Raw genomic sequence first — 20,925 nt, 5'->3', positions numbered from 1 at the left:
CTGTCAATCATGGAGATTCAGGACACATGTACAGGACAGCTTCTCATGGCTGCATCTGATTCAGAAGATCTTGACAGCATCTGATCAGAGATGCTGTCTTCATTTCTTCTTCTGGCACAAGATCAAGCCAAGCCTTATACCTGACACCAATCTTCTGGCACAAGATCAAGCAGGTTTGTGATGGATGACCTAGATCTGACATCAGAATGGGGTATAAAAGAAGACAGCTATTAAGCTGGGAGCCTTTTCACTGACCCACCCTGTGCTCTGCTTCCTTTCTTCCTTTAACTGGCCCATATTCACTCCGCAGATCATTCTTCTTTTTCTTTCTTTTCCTACCTTTAATCCTACTTTCAATACCCACAATAAATGTTAAGCTTTTGTGCACTTCATTTGTCCCATCCAATTCTTTGAATGGGACAGTAAGAGCCTGAAAAGGGCCTCTGGCCACCACACCATGCCAACTCTTATTTTTTATGTCAATCTCCATCCAAGAGATGTAGCAGAAAATAAATGAGCATCATTTACAAAGGTGTATGTACTTTGAAGCTCTGGGCTAGGAAAGCATGGCTTGCTCTGTAATGTGGGTGTGCACCCCCAGGTCTGAGGCCCCAACTGTAACAAGATCTACTTTCAATGCTCTACATGATGCAACAGAGGCTTCTCATGGGGTGCCTTTCTGACACCTACAATCTTTTCCCACCTCCCCACTCCCACATCCCATGTGAGGCCACAGCCAGAAGCAGATGGGTAAGGGGAATGCCTGATTCTACACAGAATAGGTCAGCAGCAGGGTTACAACCCTCTTTGCACTGTGGCCCTGGTGACTCAGAGCTGACACCAAATGTTCCTGACCAGTCTCCAAGTTCAAGACAGTAGAAGGAGAAGCATCACTGCTGAAGGGGGAAAGGGCACGTGGAAGTCTCTAAGCTCCCACCCCAGCCAGAAGATCACTCCTAGCACAGAACAGAGTGCCCAGGTCATCCTGGCCCCTGCAATGTCCCTCTCCTCTCCCATCAGTTGACATCTGGCTGTTCCACTCACTCTCTTGACCTCACCCCTGTAGTCGATAACTCCTTTTTTCCCAGTAGGCATTGCTGCCAATCTGCTTAAGGCACATCCTTGACCACATGCTTATCCATGAGCAAGAGTAGCTGTCTCCCTTTTTATTTCAGAATAGTTTTAGGTTTACAAAAAATTTGTAAAGAGAATGCAAAGAGTTCCTGTTTATTCTACACCATTTTTTAAATTAATACCTTAACTTCAAATGCATGAGGCAGAGCAGTCATCCCACCCAGGCAGGGCAGCTACCCCCTATGATCAGGATCAGAGAAAGTGGGAAACATCAAGATCAAAGTAAAACCTTGAGTGGGGCAGGTGTGGTGGTCCACACCTGTTAGTCCCAGCACTCTGGGAGGCTAAGGCAGAAAGATCAGAAGTTCAAGCCCAGTCTGGGCAACTTAGCAAGACTCACTCTCGAACTTTTAAAAAGCACTGGGGTTATAGCTCAATATAAAGGCCCTGGCTGGTTTTAGACCTCAATACTGAAAAAAAAAATGAGTCATGTTTAGTTTGGAGCTGGAAGAAATTTTATATGAAGTGAGCCAATCATTGAAACTAAAATGAGACATGACATGGAGAACAAAAAGGGGATGGGAATGTTATTTTCAAACATCTCCCTTCCTCGTTCTCCTTACCCCAATTCCCTGACACAATCCTTGGACAAGCAGTGGCTTCACCTCAGGAGAGAGGAAGCCTGCTTGTGATGGATCCATCATGTTCAGAAGAGGGTCCTGCTCAGAGTTAGGACCAATCAGCCTGGAAACTGGAGACAGCCCAGGACATGCTCTTGGGATAGAATGAAGGAGGGACATGTGTTGAGGATGCAGCTCACCTGGCCAGGATTGGGAGTGAGGGTGAGGGAATGGAAGGCATGATCAACCCAGAGACTTGGGCATCATGTTTTCCCAGAAAGTGTCTTTGGGGGAAATTAAGGCACCCGAATGGGTTAGAAGTTGTCTTTAGATGGAGCAATGCAGAAGAGAGGAGAGGGCCATTGACCTTCCCCAGAAACACCTAGGAGGAGCTTATTGTCCACACCACGGAGTTGCAAGAACACACTGAAGAGGCGCTGTTGAGTGCTCATCATGTAATCCAGCAGCACCATGGATTCTCCCACCATGAGTCTTGTGGGCCATTGTCCAGGAGGATATGGCCACACAAGCAGATCCACAACAGGGCTAAGATAGGCTAGCACTTTTCAGCTTGACTTCGGATACCTCTGAACTGTTCTAAGGGCGGGTAGCTTTAAGGAAACTTGGGGAGGTTCCTTGGCTGAGGAGAACAGAAGCTCAAATAGCTTTCATTTTCCTGTTGGGTTTTGTCAATTTACAAAGACTGTTTGAGGTACAGGCAAAGGTTAATGAGGTTGTGAATATCTAGCAGCATCTGTGTATTTGGTTGAGATCATTACTCTCAGGAGGACCAGAATAGACACAAGGTGCTTCAGATATCTGGTCCCTCAGGGAGAATAATTTAAAATTGCCCTTGGGCCTGTGTCATGCTGCTGAACCACCATGAGTGCAGTGGACACACAGGTCCCAGCATGCAGAGATGGATGACCCTAAAAATATATCCACTTTTAAAATGGCCTCAGCTACCAATTGTGGGAGACTCAAAGTCACTCAGGAGCCTCTGTAGGTTCCTAGATCACTAACCTCACAAAACTCTAAAGCAGGGTTCCCACTGGAAGTTTGGCACCTTCAACAGGAACAGAAAGACCACAAGGAAAGCAGTGCTCATTATCATCATTGGCCTCAACTACCAATTATAAGTGAGGTTATAGGGAGGAATGATATGGAATGATATGTTATGGTATGACATGGTATGATCCGGAATGGTATGGTATGATATGGTATGGCACGGCATGATATAACATTTCATGGTATGATGTGGTATGATATGATATGATATATTTGCAAAGGAATATTTCCAGGTACACAAACCATACAACTATTAAAGTAGCTTTCATAGGTAAGTTCTCAACAAGGTAGAGAAAGCCCACAGACACCACCTTCCAGGGGCCCAGGGAGCTCGGACAGGCCTTAGAGCAGGTGCTCAAGCCCTGGAAGGCAGTGTAGACCTGGCTTGGCACTTGGTGGCCCTCACAGGGCCTTCACTATCAATGTAGAAACCTGTGGGTGCAAAGAGATGATGGGGCCCAAAAGCAAGAATCAGCCAGGATTAGCCGAGTGCAAGTTGTGTGTCATCCACAAAATGTGGATGCTCTGGACATCGCTGACCAGTGCCAAGAGCAGGTATTTGGGACCTTCTTGAGTTACAGAGTGCCCACGATACACAAGCTGCTGCTGTCACTGACTGGTCGTGCACTCAGTGGTCCTTGGAGACCAGGTTTCCACAACACACCACGCTTTTGAGGAGAGCTGCTTCATGGCCAAGCCTCTTGGAGCCTGCAGATTCTTTTGCGGAGATAAAAGCTTTTGCAGGGGGCAGAGGAATGCGATGAGGTGACAACTATGGCTGATCTACTCCAGGCCTGTCTCATTCCCTGCTCCCAGCACACACATGAACACATGTACACATATGCACACACACATGCACACATGTGCAAACACATGCAAAGGTATGGATGTGAACCTCTCTCCTAGATAGAGAACACAAAGAATCCTTGACCTGAAGTTAAAAACCTTACCCTGAGCTGAGGAGGGGGACCCAGGCAACAAAACCTGAGCCTCAAGAGCACCCTGGTATCTTCTATCCCCTCTGTTGGCTCCCCACAGCTTCCCAGGCCCCATGCCTAGCTGCTGAGCTTCTACCATCTGGACACTTTTCCTCTCCTTGTGTTCTCTTTTGCCCCAGAGGCTCCACCAGCAGAACCTCCAAGGCTCCCCCAGCCTCACAGCCCCACCCAAGTGGTTCCCGTGTCCCTCTAACCTCTGCCCTGACCTCAGCTGTCTCTCTGCACATCACTAAATCACGGTCCCAGAACATCGGTGCCTACTGGGCCTGACCACATTACCTGCCTGGACACAGGTGGCCAAGCATGTCACATCCTCCAAGCTCTGCAGTCACTGTAGTGCCACCCACAGCTGCCAAATGTGACCAGCAAAGTGTCTTCCATCTGTCACTTTGCCAGGCAAGCAGCTAAGACACCACTTCTCAGTCATCCTCCATCTATCCACCCAATGGCATTCCCAGAACTCCTGGGACCTGGGACAATGGAGACCAGCTGTCCTGCACAAGCAGCATCCACAGGGCAAATTCAAAAGAAGCCTGGTGGCACTGAGAATAGCACCAAACCATCCCCAGGCAGGGAGGTCAGCTCATGGCAGCGGGACAACATCCTCCCATCTCACCCCTCTGTGAGTGGCGTGCAGGGGAACAAGTCCCCCAGCCACTTCCTGCTCCCTGGGAGGACAGGATTTGGTGTGAACCAGGAGGTGGCACTTCCTAAGCCCCCAGTGTAAACTACCTGCGGGCAGGACAGGCCAGGAGCCATGGGTCAGGCAGCCTGAAGTCAGGGACCTGTCACGCTAACCCCACTGGTGATGCCACCTCTTTGTCCCTGGGTGGCCTCTGAGGTTGTCCAGAGCCCATGGACACCCTATATCCTTCACAGCCCTTCCATAGCTGAATTTTTATAACTCCCATGAATATTATCTTCCCTGAGCAAAAGAGTCTTTCTTTGGCCATTGTTTATGAGAACTGTTTCTGAGATGTCCTCTAGCTTATTTTGTCAAGCTGACCCCTGAAAATTGCTCCCCACCGCTCCTGACCTTCCTTACACCCAAGCAAGACATGCACAGGAGGGCCAGGGATTTAGCTCAGTGGTTCTGGTGCCTGCAGCACAAGTGCAAGGTCCCAAGTTCGATCCCTGGTACCAAAAAAAAAAAAAAAAAAAAGACATGCACAGGGGACAGAGACAGGCTCAGGGGATGACTCCATCCCTGCCTGGGACCAGCTCCCCTCCATGGGCTTGGCCACCCCAGCAGCTGCTGACCTGCTCTGGACTCAGGGTGCTGTGGCCCCCAAGAGCCTCATCCCACCTGTGCACTGGATTGCAGACTTCAGAAGCACAGGATGGTGTTACCCATACCTGAAGCAGTCTTTCTGGTTTGGGTTTGTCTCTCTGGTACAGGGAAGCCATTACAAGCTTGGAATCTGCCTTTGATTATAATTTCTTATTTTCCCACCACAGAGGAAACTTTGGAAAATAAAGGCATTGTGAAACACTGGATGCCTTCGTGCAGCCCAAACACCTTGCAGCCTGGTGTCCTTGCACCATTCAGCCAGGGCACAAGAGGCAGAGCCACAGCAGATGTCACCGGTGTCCTTGCTTCCTCCACCTCCTGGACAGAGTGTGTCTTGGAGTGGGATGCAGAAGACTCGCCAAGTGTCCTCGAAGACAGCCAGGACATGGCCCAGCAATGAGGGCACTCATGGAAATCACCCACTCTTCAACACATCCTGCCCAAAGCCCTGAGAGTCAGAGGGGGTCAGGAGGGAAACAGAGGAAGTAGTGGCACTGAAATGGACTCTCAGACCTGTCCCCAGGTCCCAGATTCCTTGCTGAGGGAGGGCAGATGATGAAGAGGGATAGAGAGGATTTGGGGTGGGAGGAGCCTCTGTCCCATGGAGCCAGCGGCCCAGGAGACCTCTGGACCACCAGAGCCAGAGACCATGTGAATTGCAAAACAGAAGTGATCGCACTTGCCTAACCCTTCTCTCTACAGCTTCATTGAGGTGTAACTGATATGCAAAAGACTGCAGGGATTTGATGCACACAGTTTGCAAGTCTGGGCATGTGCAGGAACCCAGAAGTAACATGGAGGATTTCCAACTCATAGTCCACTTTGCCTTCCTCCTCCTTACTTAAAAAATTCTCATTTGGAAATAATGAGTGGCAACCCGGAAGGAAGCTCCCCCGCTGCCATCCCAGGCTCCTAGGGCAGAGAAGGTGAGCCAGTCCCAGAACCTGGAAGGAAGCTCCCCACCTCCATCTCAGGCTCCTAGGGCAGAGAAGCTGAGCCGCATTGGTGCCTGAAGCACCCCCCACCCATGGAAATGAGAAAACACATAAACAAGCCTCAGAAACAGAGTTCCAGATCACCTACAGCAACCCCAAAAGGAAATAAGATGGAACAATCTGATACTCAACCACCTGGACTCTCTGAACTGGCAACAAAAGAGGATCTGGGAAAAATGAAATGAGAAATAATTGCTCAGGTAACAGCAAAGATTTTGCTCATGGTGCAAGACATGATTAATAAATCTAGAGAGGACACAGATAAAAAAAATAGAGGATCTGAGGAACATGATGGAATCTCAACATAGGAAGCAAATGGAATCCATAAAACAGATACAAACAGACTTCCAAGAGATGAAAAACTCCATCGCAAGTCTACACAGCAGAATGAACCAATGTGAGGATAGAATTTCACATATAGAAGATAAGATCGCAATTAGTAAGGAGGAAAAGAAAAATTGCTTTAAAGTTGTAAGGGAACACAAGAAATCAATCCAGCAGCTGCTAGATGATGCAAGGAAGAATAATATAAGACTGATTGGAGTCAATGAATAAAGAGGAGAGAGTGCAGATGACATAAAAAAAACTGATCACAGAAGTGATGGCAGAAAACTTCCCAAGGAGGGGAAAAGAACTTGACATACAGATAAGTGAGGCATATAGGACTCCAGCTAGCCTTGATAAAAAAAATCTACACATAGGCATATAATAGTTAGGATTCCAGAAATCCAACAGAAGAACAAAATTCTACAAGCAGTGAGAGAAAAGAAACAAATCGCATACAAAGGAAAGCCCATCAGAATCACAGCAGACTTCTCAATGCAAACCCTCAAGACAAGAAGAGCTTGGAGTGATGTATTTCAAGCCCTAAAGGAAAACAGCCTCCAACCCAGACTGATGTACCCTGCAAAACTATCTTTCAAAATTGATGGAGAAATAAGATACTTACATGATAAAGAGCACCTCAGGAACTTCATGAATACCAAACCAGCACTCCAAAATATTTTAGACAGTACCCTAAGAAAAGACAATGAGGATCACAACCCCAGGAAACCTAGCAGAATGAATCCCTCGGGCATGACAAATTAAATGCAAAGGGGGAGGATCCAACAAAAAGAAAAAGTCATGACAAGGCTTTTAAAACTTTTAACTTCATCTCCCTAATGAGTGTATAATTCAATCTTATTATTGTACTGGTTAGTATTCTTCTGATTCTAGAGTTGCACAGCATTCCTTGTGCTATACTGGCTATTTATCATCTTCTTATGTCTACATTTTAATTGGGTTGTCTATTAATAAGCTCTAAGAATTCTTTATATATTCTGCTCATAGGTTATATGCATTGTAAATATGGTCTGTTTAAGGACTACTTTTCATTTTAATGAAGTCATTTAAAGTTCTAAATTTTGATGGAATCTCATTTACCAATTTTTTTCTTTTATACATCATGTTTTTTTATCCTAGGTAGTTCTTGCCTACCTTGAATTCATAAATATTTTCCCTTCTAATTTCTTCTTAAAGTTTTATACTTTTAGGCTTTCTTATTTAGGTTCATAGATCCCTTCAAGTTATTTTTATATATGGAAAAAAAGGGTTGAGGTTAATTTTTTATATACAGATACCAGGTGTTCTAGTGCTGTTTGCTGAAAACACTATCTCTTCCTCCACTCTTGAATTGAGTTTATATTCTATAAAATGCTAATGTTAAATAATCTTTCAAAACTCAGTGAACCTTATATGTGTGGTTCTATTTCTAGATTCTCTGTTTTATTCCAATGATCTATATGTCTTTCCTTACACTAACACTGCCTTGATTACTGTAGCTTTAGAAGAAGTCTTAAAATTAGGTACTAAACATCTTCCAACACTGTTTTTGTTTTTGTTTTTTTTTTTAACTTTTCTAGGTCCTTTGTACTCCTACATAACTTTTAAATTTCAATATCCAATTCTTCATTTATAGCAATTATACAGAGACCTGAATTTTTATATATACCTTGTGTTTTCTAATCCTGCTAAATTCAAGTACAAGTTCTAGGGGCTCCTAGAGATTTCTTAGTATTTTCTCTGTAGATGATCATTTCATCTACATATAAAGATTTTGCTTCTGCCATGCCAATCCTATCCTAGTTGTGTCATTTTATTGCCAGACTATTTTGGTGGGGCCTAGGTTTCAAAGTTTAATGGACAGATAAAGAGTAAGCATATCTGCCCTTGTTCCCCACCTTAAGTAGAAAGCATTGTATCTTCTCCATTTATATAAGCCATTCTCGCTGGAAGTATGGAGTACATGTCTGTAATCTGTTGAGAAGGTTCTGTTCTACTTCTAGTCTCCTGATAGCTTTTACCATGAACAGCTGTAGAATTTGGTCCAATACTTTTTCTCCAACTACTGACAGGATCATATGGCTTTTCCTTTCCTCTGTTAAAATGATGACTTTTGGGGGTGGATCTTCCAATGCTGAACCAACACTGCCATCCCTATAACAAAACCACTTTCTACATACTGCCAGATCTGACTTCCAATAGTTTGTTTTGTTAAACAAATTTCTATCTATGTTCATACTTTTTTCTTCTATTATCTTTATCCAGTTTTAGGATTAGCACAATGTTGATTTCCTAAAATGAGGAGAGAAGTGTTCCTTCTTTTTTCTGCTTTAATTATTTGATATAATTTATCAGTTAAAATGTTTATGAGCCTGCTGTTGTCATATAGGTAGGTTTTCAAGCTAGGAATATACTTTCTTTAATAGGTGCTCTTCAAATTTTAAATTTCCTCCAGAGTTAGTTTCATTAATTTGTCTTCCAAAGTACTTCTTAGAAGTTGTCAAATTTATTTCAAAAAAGATTTTTGTAATGTGCTTTCTATATCCTTTTAAATTCTGTAAAATCTGTGGTAATGTCTCCTAGATCTTAATATTGTAATTTAAAAAATGTATAACTGATATTGTGTAACAGGAAGAAAAGGTCTAAAAGACCAGGGGAATTGGGAGGGATAGGGGAAGGGAAAAAAGGGAAAGGAAAAAATACGAGAAGAAGAAAAAAAATGGAAACAAGGTCTTTGCAAATAGGGAAGGATGGAGGGGGTGAAGGGAGGGCAAGGGAAGGGGAAAAAAAATAAGAACCAAGAGACTCATGTAATGGGACAAGATCCCAATGATGAATGTAACTGTATTTTATACCTAAAATGTACCGAAAAACTTAATGGGGGGAGAAAAAAAAGAAAATAATGAATGGCACACCAATCCCATGTGCAGTTTTTCTTGGACTGGACAGTCCTTAGGCATTGTGGTCAGGCTATAATCAGCAATCTGGCCCTTGCAATGTGCAACTCTAATGTTTCTTCTCTTCTCTTCCTGATTATTAATAAAATATATAGATTTCTCACCCACTCCCATAGGAAAGCAAGGAAGACGGATTATCTTTTATAAACTAAAGAAAATAAGCTAAAAGTGAAGCAGGTGCTGTGGTGCACAGCTGCATTTTCAGCTTCCTGGGAGACTGAGGCAGGAGGGTCACAGGTTCAAGACCAGCCTAGCCAACTTAGTGACTTAGCAAGATTCTCAAAATATGCAATTAAAAATAAAAGGGCTGAGTATGTATCTCAGCATCTCAGTGAGAAGGCCATGAATTCAATTCCCAGTATCACAAAAGGAGAAGAGGAAGAAGAAAAAGGAGGAGAAGAGCAGAAAAGAAAAAAATGAAAGGTAAAGCAGCCTCCAAAAGCAAACTGTATTTCTTCTCTCCGAAGTAAATTTCCAAATCTTAAAAATGCACGGTTGGTACTTAGCCCACAGATCAGGATGTTAGTGGGGCGATTTGAAATGACCGTAAGTCAAACAACCCAAATCCTAGGCTGTCTCCTTCTTTGATGTATGGACTTTGTCTTTCTCATCTTCTCAGCTAACTCAGCCGGTTTGCAAGACTCCAACCTCCCTTCTCTGACCCTCAGAAGGACTCTCTGCTGTAAGCTGAGAATGTCATCAATTTTTTAACCACTAAAAAGCTGAATACTACTTTCCTGCCTGAAATCTGGAAATGTTTGCATTTAGATAAAAAGCACTTTCCTGAGCATGGCGAGGACCTCCTGAGCGTGGTGTAGGGTGGTGGGATGGGCTCTGTCCCCAGGGCTCCCTACTGCCCCCTCATCTGAGTTTCATCGTAGGCACAGGTCTGGTCAGCTGGCTTTCTCCAGCTGGTAGGGCCGGGGATTTAGTTCAGTGGTTTCACCACCTGCTGCACAAGTGCAAGGACCCGAATTCTATCCCCGGTACCAAAAAAAAAAAAAAAAATTATACTTGGTAAAGGAAGCCATATGAAAAAGCCCACTGAAGAAAATTTGCTTTTTCTTTGATGATCTAGGAATGTTCCTAATTAAGACCAGAAAGGAAGTGCAGGGAGGGATCATGCCCACACAGCCAGTCACTGCCCCTTTTCCAGCAGGTCTGGAGGGGCCAAGGGTCTACACTTGTCATCAGCACAGCTGGTGCCACTCCACAGACAATCCTGAGAACTTCTCACTGGCCCTGTAGATAATGCTGTGGCCTCCATGGTGCCACTCCAGCTTGCCAGGAGGACTAGAGCTGGCCTTGTGTGGCCATGGACAGTAGATAGAGGTCAGGGAGGAGAGACCAGGAGACCAGGAGGGTGTAAGAGGTGGACAGACACACACAGCACCTCTTTCCCTCCACTCTTAGAGAATATGATTTCCTGGCTGGGAGGAAGAGCTGTGAGGTTCCACTCTGAAATAGCATCTTCTCTTATAAAGAGAAAATCATTTGGCTTTTGGAAATCATGGTGGGCAGGTAGACACAGTGGCTCTCAATCTTTTCCTACAGCCTGGTGCATGAGGGATGATGGCCACAGTGTGACACTTTCCTGTGGGTATGTCCAGACTATAATAAGTAAGAACTGACAAAGCAAACAGTCTCTGTAGTCCCCAGTCCAGCCACGATAAAAGGACAAGATTGTGTCTACAGGTGGCTTTGCAGGAAGGAAATGAAATAGGCCATGTTTCATCTCTCAAGCCCATCTGCCTCATCCCTTCTACAGGTTGAAAGGAAGACACAGTCAGAGGCCTCAGTGTCCCATACTTCTTCTGAGTCTGCTTGATACCAGACCCCTAACTTTGACCCTGTGGAGTCCTTGGCTCTCGCTGTCTGCTGTGGTCTTATTGCTGCGGTCTCATCATCACCTGTGTCTCTGGCTGCTCTGTCATTGATGGGTGGCACCACACAGAGGCCTCCACCATGGTGCAGGCAGGGATCTCTCTTGAAGTTTTAGCCTCCCTTATAAGAGGCAGGGCAGGAGCCAGTGGAGGTCCTGAGACTTCTCATCTATGCTGTGTCTATTGGTGGTGGCCTTAGGACTGTGGAAGGGCATTGTACTTCTACCTGTCACTAGCAAACACCTCTGTGGGAGTCATGACTGCAGAGTGATGTTAGGTTCTGCTTCTGGTCTCTCTTTCCTGTTACTTCTCTTTCCTGTTATTCAGCATGGTGCCAGGCAAGTAATGCTGTGATAATGATGCATAAAATGGGCTCTTATATTGATCAAGGAAATAACTTCCGAGCACTGGCCCTTTTGTGTTAGCTGTGACATCTTTGGTGAAGTCCAGGTATGTAAGAGATCAGGCCCCCAGAACTGCTGACCCCACCAAGCATGCCAGAAGGGTGATTCACTCTCTACTCGGTGATGCAGATTCCCAACTGCTGCACAGAACCCACGATGGCAGCATGGTAAGGATGCAAAGAGGCTAACAGGAGAATCCCCCCACCTCTGCTTTTGCAGAAGGCATTTGGTGCTAGGATCTCCCCTGAGCATCTGGACAGAAACCAATTCCAAGCCCTGCTGTCCCCACTGCCCCTGCTGCCCTCTGCTGTCTCCACGGCAAGGCTGCCCATCAGTTGCTCTAAGACTCCTCCCAAGGCCCAGCCTGGGACAGGAAGATTCTCCATCCACACCAGAAACACCTCACTCCCTCACTCCCTGCAAAGTGTTCTGCACCTCTGCCAGGGTCTCCATGGGGTGAGGCCATGTTGCCCATGGTGGCTTTGTGTACGCAGCCTGCATCTCCCAATCTCTGCTCCCCACCCAGCACTTCCAAATGAACTGCTCTGCACTCTCCTCTGGGAGAGGATCAGCTTAGACACCAGAGAGACAAAGGACCCACAGCCCACTTGTGAGAGTGGACAGTTGTCCATAGGATCCAGGGAGATGGAGCAACAAAGGGAGACGTTGGGTCTCCAGAGCTGAGAAGTGACAACGACCATTAAAGAAATGTGGAAGGCTGTCACAGGTGTGAACTGAAGTGCTGAACATGAGTCTACAGTGACAACTCTGTCCTAGAATAGCCATGTGGGCTGGTGTGAGCATCTTCCCCAGGCAGGTGGCTGAGAGGCTGGAGCCCAGCTGGGGAGAAAGGGGAGACCCTGGTCTGAGGAGCTGTGATGTCAGGGTTGGAGCACGGGGGATGCCCAGCACTATTTGTTCAATTTTCTCATTGGTGCCAACACTGGGCTGAGTTTGGGGCTATGTATGAAGGGAAAGGGAGGAAATCTCTGCAGACTGGTGGTGGGCACATGGGGAGCAGGGAGAGGGCCTGAGCGCCCCATGAGAGGAAGACACCTAGGTCATGTGGACATAGGGGCTAGCTCTGCAGGTCTCCTGGCAGAACCTCAAAGGATCACTCCCCTCTTTGCCCTGCAGACCCTGCTTGTATAGCTAGAACTCTGTTTCCTCCCAGGTTCGATTTTCATCCTCTAATGTACAACTCTGGCTTCTGCCCATGAGGCACCATTCTACCCAAGAGTCACTCCTCTGTGGAGACAGCCTAGGACTCCCTGACCAGACCCCTGACCCTGGTCCATCTTCTTCCACCCACCCCATTTGCACCCTCAGTATCCCTCATGGTCCACAGACCCACAGAGGCCAGCTCCAGCCTCAGTCTCGCCTATTACAATGATGTCAGTTGTTCTTATTCAGTGCTGTCAGCAGCACAAACAGCAGCATTTACTCCTCTCTACTGGTCAGTGCTGTTTTAATTTAAATTATCACAGGAACCTGTGGGGCACAAGGTGATGGCAGGAGTCAGGGAGGGCTGTGTCTTGAGGGTGTCCAGTGTCCCACAGCTTCCTTCTTTCTAAGTCAACAGGAACTGCCTCCAAGTCAGCTCCTGACACAGAAATCTAAATTGACCACCACTGTGTTTCTTCATCCCCTTCCTGTGTTCTCTGATTTCCTTATAGTCTCACCAACACATTCCCTTGCCTGTGCTTTGCTGGGCTTTATGGTGCATCTAAAATTGGTCCTGGTCACTAGTGAAGCTGTTGGGTTTCTGACCTTAATATGAGCCTAGCAGTGCTTGAGGCCTGGAGAGTTCTACAGTCTGTGAAGCTGCAGTCTTAAACAGCAAGAATGCAGAATAATTTACACACTGAATTTATTATTCAAAATGTCTTTTGAGCCCAGACATTATCATCAACCTGGGGATGTGGGAGGGACAAATGTGATCTTATTTCTGTCTGTCCTCAAGGAAACTTAATCTTTGGCAAGAGAGAGAGATTTATTTAAAAATTCACAATAGAATACAATCTGTACTATGATACAGCTTAGCATGAACTCTTTTTCAGGTGAGGCACTGAAACACTACCATTTATTAACAATAGACCCATAATTTTACATAAGATATATTCAAGAATAATAAAAACAAACTTTACTTTCTCATTTTAATAGTTATTGGATACATACTATGTGCAACAAACTGTATGGAATTCTTTGGGATAAAAAATATTAAGCCTTTTCTGGGCCACAATAGCACTGCTCCCAGTGCAGAGAAGACGAGCACAGACACCAGCAGCACCCCGCCCCCCACCTTGAAATGAGAAGACATGTAAACAAGCCTCAAAACCAGACTTCAAGATCACCTACAGCAACCCCAAAGGGAAACGAGATGGAGCACTCTGATACTCAACCACCTGGACTCCCTGAACTAGGAACAAAAGGGGATCTGGAAAAAATGAAATCAGAAATAATTTCTCAGATATCAGCAGAGATTGTCCCCATAGTGCAAGACATGATTAATAAATCTAGAGAGGACACAGATAAAAAGAACAAAGGAGCTGAGGAACATGATGGAATCCCAACATAGGAAAAAAATGGAATCTATAAAACAGGTGCAAACAGATTTCCAGGAGATTACAAATTCCATTGAAAGTCTATGCAGAAGAATGAGCCAATGTGAGGACAGAACTTCAGATATAGAAGATAAGATTACAATTAGTGACCAGGGAAAGAAAAATTGCTTTAAAATTGTAAGGGACCATGAAAAATCAATCCAGCAGCTGCTAGACATGCAAAGAAGAATAACATAAGACTGATTGGAGTCAGTGAAGAAACAGGAGAGACTGCAGATGACCCCAAAAAAATCTGTTCACAGAAGTGATGGCAGAAAACTTCCCAAGCAGGGGAAAAGAACTTAACATTCAGATAAGTGAGGCATATAGGACTCCAATTAGCCTTGATCAAAAAAATCTACACATAGGCATATAATAGGATTCCAGAAACCCAACAGAATAACAAACTTCTATAAGCAGTTAGAGAAAAGAAACAAATTGCATACAAAAGAAACCCCATCAGAATCACAGCAGACTTCTCACTGCAAACCCTCAAGGCAAGAAGAGCTTGGAGTGATATATTCCAAGCCCTAAAGGAAAACAGCCTCCAACCCAGATTAATGTACCCTGCAAAATTATCTTTCAAAATTGATGGAGCAATAAGATATTTTCATAAAGAGCACCTTAGGAACTTCATGAATACCAAACCAAAACTCCAAAAAATTTTAGACAGTATCCTAGGAAAAGACAACAAAGATCACAACCCCAGGAAGCCCAGGAGAATAAATTCACTAGGCATGACAAGAAATTAACCACAAAGGGGTAGAATGCAACAAAAAGAAAAAGTCATGACAATGATAAGTCAATACGTATCAGTTATAACCATCAATGTTAGTGGTCTCAATTCACCAATCAAAATAAAGAGACTGGCAGAACGAGTCAAGAAGCAAGATCCAACAACATGCTGCATACAAGAAACACATTTAATTAAAAAAGAAACTCATAGACTGAAAGTTAAAGGGTGAAAAACAATACTCCAAGTGACAGGAACCTGAAAAAAAGTAGGTATAGCTATCCTCTTTGCAGATCAAGTGGATTTCAAACCAACACTGATTAAGAGAGACAAAGAAGGACACTACCAAATCCAAGAGGAAGAGGTAACAATCATAAATATATATGCACCAAACACTAGTTGCTCAACTGTATAAAACAAATACTAATGGTCATGAAAAATCATATAAGCACTAATACAATAGTAGTGGGGAACCTCAATACCCCACTATCACAAATAGATAGATCAACTAGACAAAAAATAAGCAAAAAAATACTACAGTTTAATCAAACTCTTCAACAAATGAACTTAACAGATGTTTATACAGTGTTCCACCCCACCAAATCAGAATATACATTCTTTTCAGCTGCACATGGGTCATTTTCCAAAATAGACCACACACTCACTCATAGAACGTGTTTAAGTAAGTGCAGAGGAATTGAAGTTATCCTCTGTATATTATCAGACCATAGTGCAATGAAATTGGTGATCAATAGCAAAAGAAACCACAAAAATTTCATAAACACATGGAAATTGAACAACACACTTCTGAATAATCAATGGGTCACAGGGAAAATTAAAGAAGAAATCAGACAGTTCCTTCAATTAAATGACAATGACAATACAGCATATCAGAATCTATGGGACACAATGAAAGCAGTCTTAAGAGGGAAATTCATAGCAGTGAATACTCCTATTAGGAAAACAGAGTGAGCCCAATTAACCCGATGTTGAACCTCAAGCTTCTAGGAAAAGAAGAGCAGAACAACCCCAAAGCTCATACAAGGGAGGAAATTATAAATATCAGAGCAGAAATCAATTCAATGGAGACTAAGAGAATGATACAAAAAAATCAATGAAGCCAAGAGTTAGTTCTTCAAAAGAATAAACAAAATTGACAAACCCTTAGCCCACCTTATCAGGAAAGGGAAAGAAAATGCCCAAATCCATGCAATTAGGAATGAAAAGGGTGAAATTACAACAGACTCAGCAGAAATCCAGAGGATCATCAATACCTACTTTGAGAACTTATATGCCAATAAGATGGAAAACACAAAAGAAATGGACAGATTCCTAGATATGTATAAATTACCAAAGTTGAATGAAAAAGACCTACAAATTTGAAACAACACAATATCAATCAATGAAATTGAAAACGTAATTAAAAACTTAACAACTAAGGAAAGCCCAGATCCTGACAGCTGTACTGCCAAATTCTACAAGACACTTAGAGAGGAACTACTGCCACGACTGTTTAAACTCTTCAATGAAATTGGAAGGGAAAGCAATACTCCCAAACTCATTCCTGGAAGCAAGCATCACCTTGATCCTCAAAGCAGAGAAGGACCCAACCAAAAAAGAGAACTATAGGCCAATCTCACTAATGAACATAGATGCAAAAATCCTTAATAAGATATGGCAAATAATCTCCATTACTCTTTAAACTCATCAAGGAAATTGAAAGGGAAGCAATACTTCCGAATTAATTCCTGGAAGCAAGTGTTACTTTGATTCCAAAACCAGGGAAAGACCCAACAAAAAAAGAGAACTACAGGCCAATCTCCCTAGTGAACATAGATGCAAAAATCCTCAACAAGATACTGGCAAACAGAATACAGAGGGTCATCAAGAAGATCATACACCCTGACCAAGTCGGATTCATCCCAGGGATGCAGGGACGGTTGAACATTCATAAATCAATAAATGTAATACACTATATCAATAGAGCCAAGGACAAAAACCATATGATCATCTCAACAGATGCAGAAAAAGCATTCGACAAAATCCAGCACCCATTCATGATAAAACCCTACAGAAATTTGAAATAGAAGGACTTTATCTCAACCTGATTAAGTCTATCTATGAAAAACCAACAGCCAACATCATACTAAATGGTCAAAAACTGAAAACTTTCATGCTAAAATCAGGAACAAGACAAGGATGCCCACTATCACCACTCCTGTTCAATATAGTTCTGGAAACATTAGCCACAGCAATTAGAAAAGAGAAAGAAATAAAAGGAATAAAGATAGAAAAGGAAGATGTTAAACTGTCATTATTTGCTGATGATATGATACTTTACATAGAAGACCCAAAAAACTCCACCAAAAGACTTCTAGACTTAATTGACAGCTTCAGTAGAGTAGCTGAATACAAGGTCAACACTCAAAAAACCATAGCCTTTTTGTACACAAATAACAGACTCACTGAAAGAGAAATTAGGGAAATAATTCCTTTTAAAGTAGCACCCAAAAAATGAAAATATCTAGGAATCAATCAAACAAAGGAAGCAAAAGACCTCTACACTGAAAACTATAGCACTCTGAAAAAAGAGATCGAAGAGGATATAAGAAAATGATGGGCTGGGGATTTAGCTTAGTGGTTTCACCACCTGCTGCGCAAGCGCAAGGACCCAAGTTCGATCCCCTGTACAAAGAAAGAAAGAAAGAAAGAAAGAAAGAAAGAAAGAAAGAAAGAAAGAAAGAAAGAAAGAAAGAAAGAAAATGGAAAGACATCCCTTGTTCCTGGGTAGGAAGAACCAATATAGTGAAAATGGCCATACTTCCAAAACTGCTATATAAATTCAATGCAATCCTGATTGAAATCTCAAGAGTATATTTCACAGAACTAGAGAAAACAATGCAAAAATTCATTTGGAACCAAAAGAGACCTAGAATAGCCAAACTAATTCTAGGCAACAGAGACATGGCAGGGGGTATCACAGTCCCCACCTTGATACTATACTACAAAGCCACTGTGATTAAAAAACAAAGCAAACCAAAAAAAACAGGATGGTACTGGCAAAGAAACAGACCCGAGGATCAGTGGAATAGATTAGAAGATGCAGAAACAACTCCTGACATACTCAGCTACCTCATCTTTGACAAAGGAGCCAACAGTCCTCACTGGAGGAAAGATACCCTCTTTAATAAATGGTGTTGGGAAAAACTGGATTTCAACTTGCCAAAGATTAAAACTAGACCCCTATCTTTCACCATGCACTAAACTAAAATCAAAGCGGATTAAAGATCTAAATATTAAAACAGAAACACTAAACTTGCTGGAAGATAAGTTAGGTAGAACTCTTGAAGACATTGGCATAGGAAAAGACTTTATGAACAAATAAATCCTCAGTAGCAAGGGAACTAGCACAAAAAATCAACAATTGGGTTCTCATCTTATTAAAAAGCTTCTGCACTGCAAGAGAAACCACCAACAGAGATAAGAGACAACCTACAACATGGGAAAAAAATTTTACCAGCTGTACCTCAGACAAAGATCTTCTATGTAGAATATATAAAGAACTCAAAAAAAATCAGACCCCCCAAATTTAAAGATTCAATTCAAAAATGGGCATCTGAAATGAACAGACACTTCTCAAAGAAGTAAAAACAGCAAATAAACATATGAAAAAATGTTCAACATCACTGGTCATTTGAGAGATGCAGATGAAAACAACACTGAAATTCTACCTCACCCCAGTAAGAATGGCTGCTATCAAGAAATCAACAAATAACAAATGCTGGGGGGTTGTGGGGAGAAAGGAACCCTTCTTCATTGTTGGTGGGAATGCCGACTGGTGCAACCACCATGGAAATCAGTATGGAGATACCTCAAAGAACTAGGATTAGAAGTTGCATTTGACCCAGCTATTGCTCTGCTGGATATCTTCCTAAAAGAATTAAAAGAATAATACCACAGTGATATATGCTCACCCATGTTTATAGGGGCACAGTTTGTAATAGCTAAAACTTATAAACAGCCCAACTGCCCATCAACTGGAGACTGGATAAAGAATATGTGGGGTTTTTAATAAAATGGAGTACTATTCAGCCATAAAAAATGAGAAATCAGAGACATTTATTGCTAAATGGAAATGGATGCACATTGAGGCGATACTCTTAAGTGAAATAAATAAGATACACGTGTAAATACTGAATAGTTTCTGTGGTGTGAAAAACTAAAAGTGTAAATAAGGATCAAAATGTATAATTGATATTGTGAAATAGGAAGAAAAGGTCTAAAGGAGTAGGGGAAGTGGGAGGGGTAGGGGAAAGGAAAGAAGGGAAAAGAAAAAATATGAGGTAAGGAGAAAAATGGAAACAAAGTCTTTGTAAATAGGGAAGGGTGGAGGGGGTGAAGGGAGGGCAGGGAAATGGGGAAAAAAATAAGAATCAAAATACATCAGGTACAGGTACAAAATCCCAATGATGAATGTGACTGTATTGTATACCTAAACTGTACCAATAAATTTAAAAAAAAAGAAAAGGTAAAAAAAAATTCAGTACCCTGATTTGTTTGGCACTACCTTAATCCTGGTAATCTGGATAAGATAAAAGGGGCAGAAAGACGCTGTTAAGTTTCCATTGTTGCTTTTGCTGTCTTCCGCTGTCATGTACTGTTACTCCTCTGCCATGTGCCACCCTGCCTTGGAACCAGCTGATTATGGACTTAAACCTCTACAAACTGTGAGCTAAGTGAACCTTTTCTCCTTTAACTTTGGGTGTTGGGCATTTTGTCTCAGCAATGAGAGAAAAGTAACTAAGACAACTCGCTTTGGTTGTAACATTTTCACTTGTGCATACGACATGCTGTAGTCATGTCCACCCCTATTAGTGCCCCTTCCCTCCTCCTCCTCACTCCCTTCCTCTTCTCTAGCAGTCTGCCTCTATGTTCCAGTCATCTTGTTTTGGTTGGTTTGATTATAGAGTTTACTTAGGAGAGAAGACATGAGATACTTTCCTTTCTGAGCCTGGCTGCACTTCTATTTTTAAACATGGCTCCATCCCCACCTCTCCATCACACAGCCCTGGGTAACTCTCTGGCTCTGGTTATAACAAGAAAGTCTAAGTTTTTGCACACACACCCCCACGCAGGCTCACTGCACAAATGTCCACCTAAGTCCCAGCTGACCAAGCCCCTCTGTTCTTACAGACATAGAGTGTGACCTTCCACTGCCTGTCAGGTCAGAAATGGACACTAACTCCCTTGTTCTAAAATATCCTCTGCTTCCTTCATGTGGTCTTCACACATCTTCTCTTTTTCTGTTTCCTTGACATAATTTAAATTCCTTTCTACCACACTGTGTGATGATCATCTATCCTCTTTTATCTCTAAGCTTCCAATCTCTGGGCTCTTCCTGGGATTCCTTTCTTTTCAGAAAACCCACTGACACTCTGAGACCTCGATACTCAAAAAGTGTTCTGCCAAACAAAGCCATCTGGGAACATTAGGAACACAGAACCATGAGCTCTGCCATGGCCCAGGGATTTGCATTCAGGGCTTCACAGCATCCCCAGGGACTGATCTGCATGTTAGGGCCTGAGGAGTGTCACACAAAGACACCTTGGCCAGCAGTTTCCCTGGGAGTCTTCTGTGGTTCCCTCCACCCATTATCAGGTGCCCACCTCCCTGCCTTGCCTCTGTCAATGTTGTGTCCCAGTGAAATTTCTAGGGGAAAACTTGTATTATGTTCATCTTTGTATCCTCATAGCTACCATAAGGCCCTTTTCTGTCATCCCTTAAATGAGTACCATGTACCTGTGTGGGCACAATCACAGTGCAGGGTGAAGAAGAGATCTATCTTAGTCACCTTCTGCCTGATGTGTCACAATATTTAACACCCACAACATAAAAAGAGGTTTATTTTGGCTCATAGTTTCAGTAGGTTCATTCCATGGTCTATTGATTCCAAAGCAGAAATGGAACTGTGGAAG

This window comes from Heterocephalus glaber, unplaced genomic scaffold (genome assembly GCF_053883595.1).
Source record: "Heterocephalus glaber isolate CG9 unplaced genomic scaffold, H.glaber_assembly_v1.0 deba00001532, whole genome shotgun sequence".
NCBI classification, from domain to species: domain Eukaryota; kingdom Metazoa; phylum Chordata; class Mammalia; order Rodentia; family Bathyergidae; genus Heterocephalus; species Heterocephalus glaber.
The sequence above is the reverse complement of the archived record's forward strand: the minus strand, read 5'-3'. Positions refer to the sequence as shown.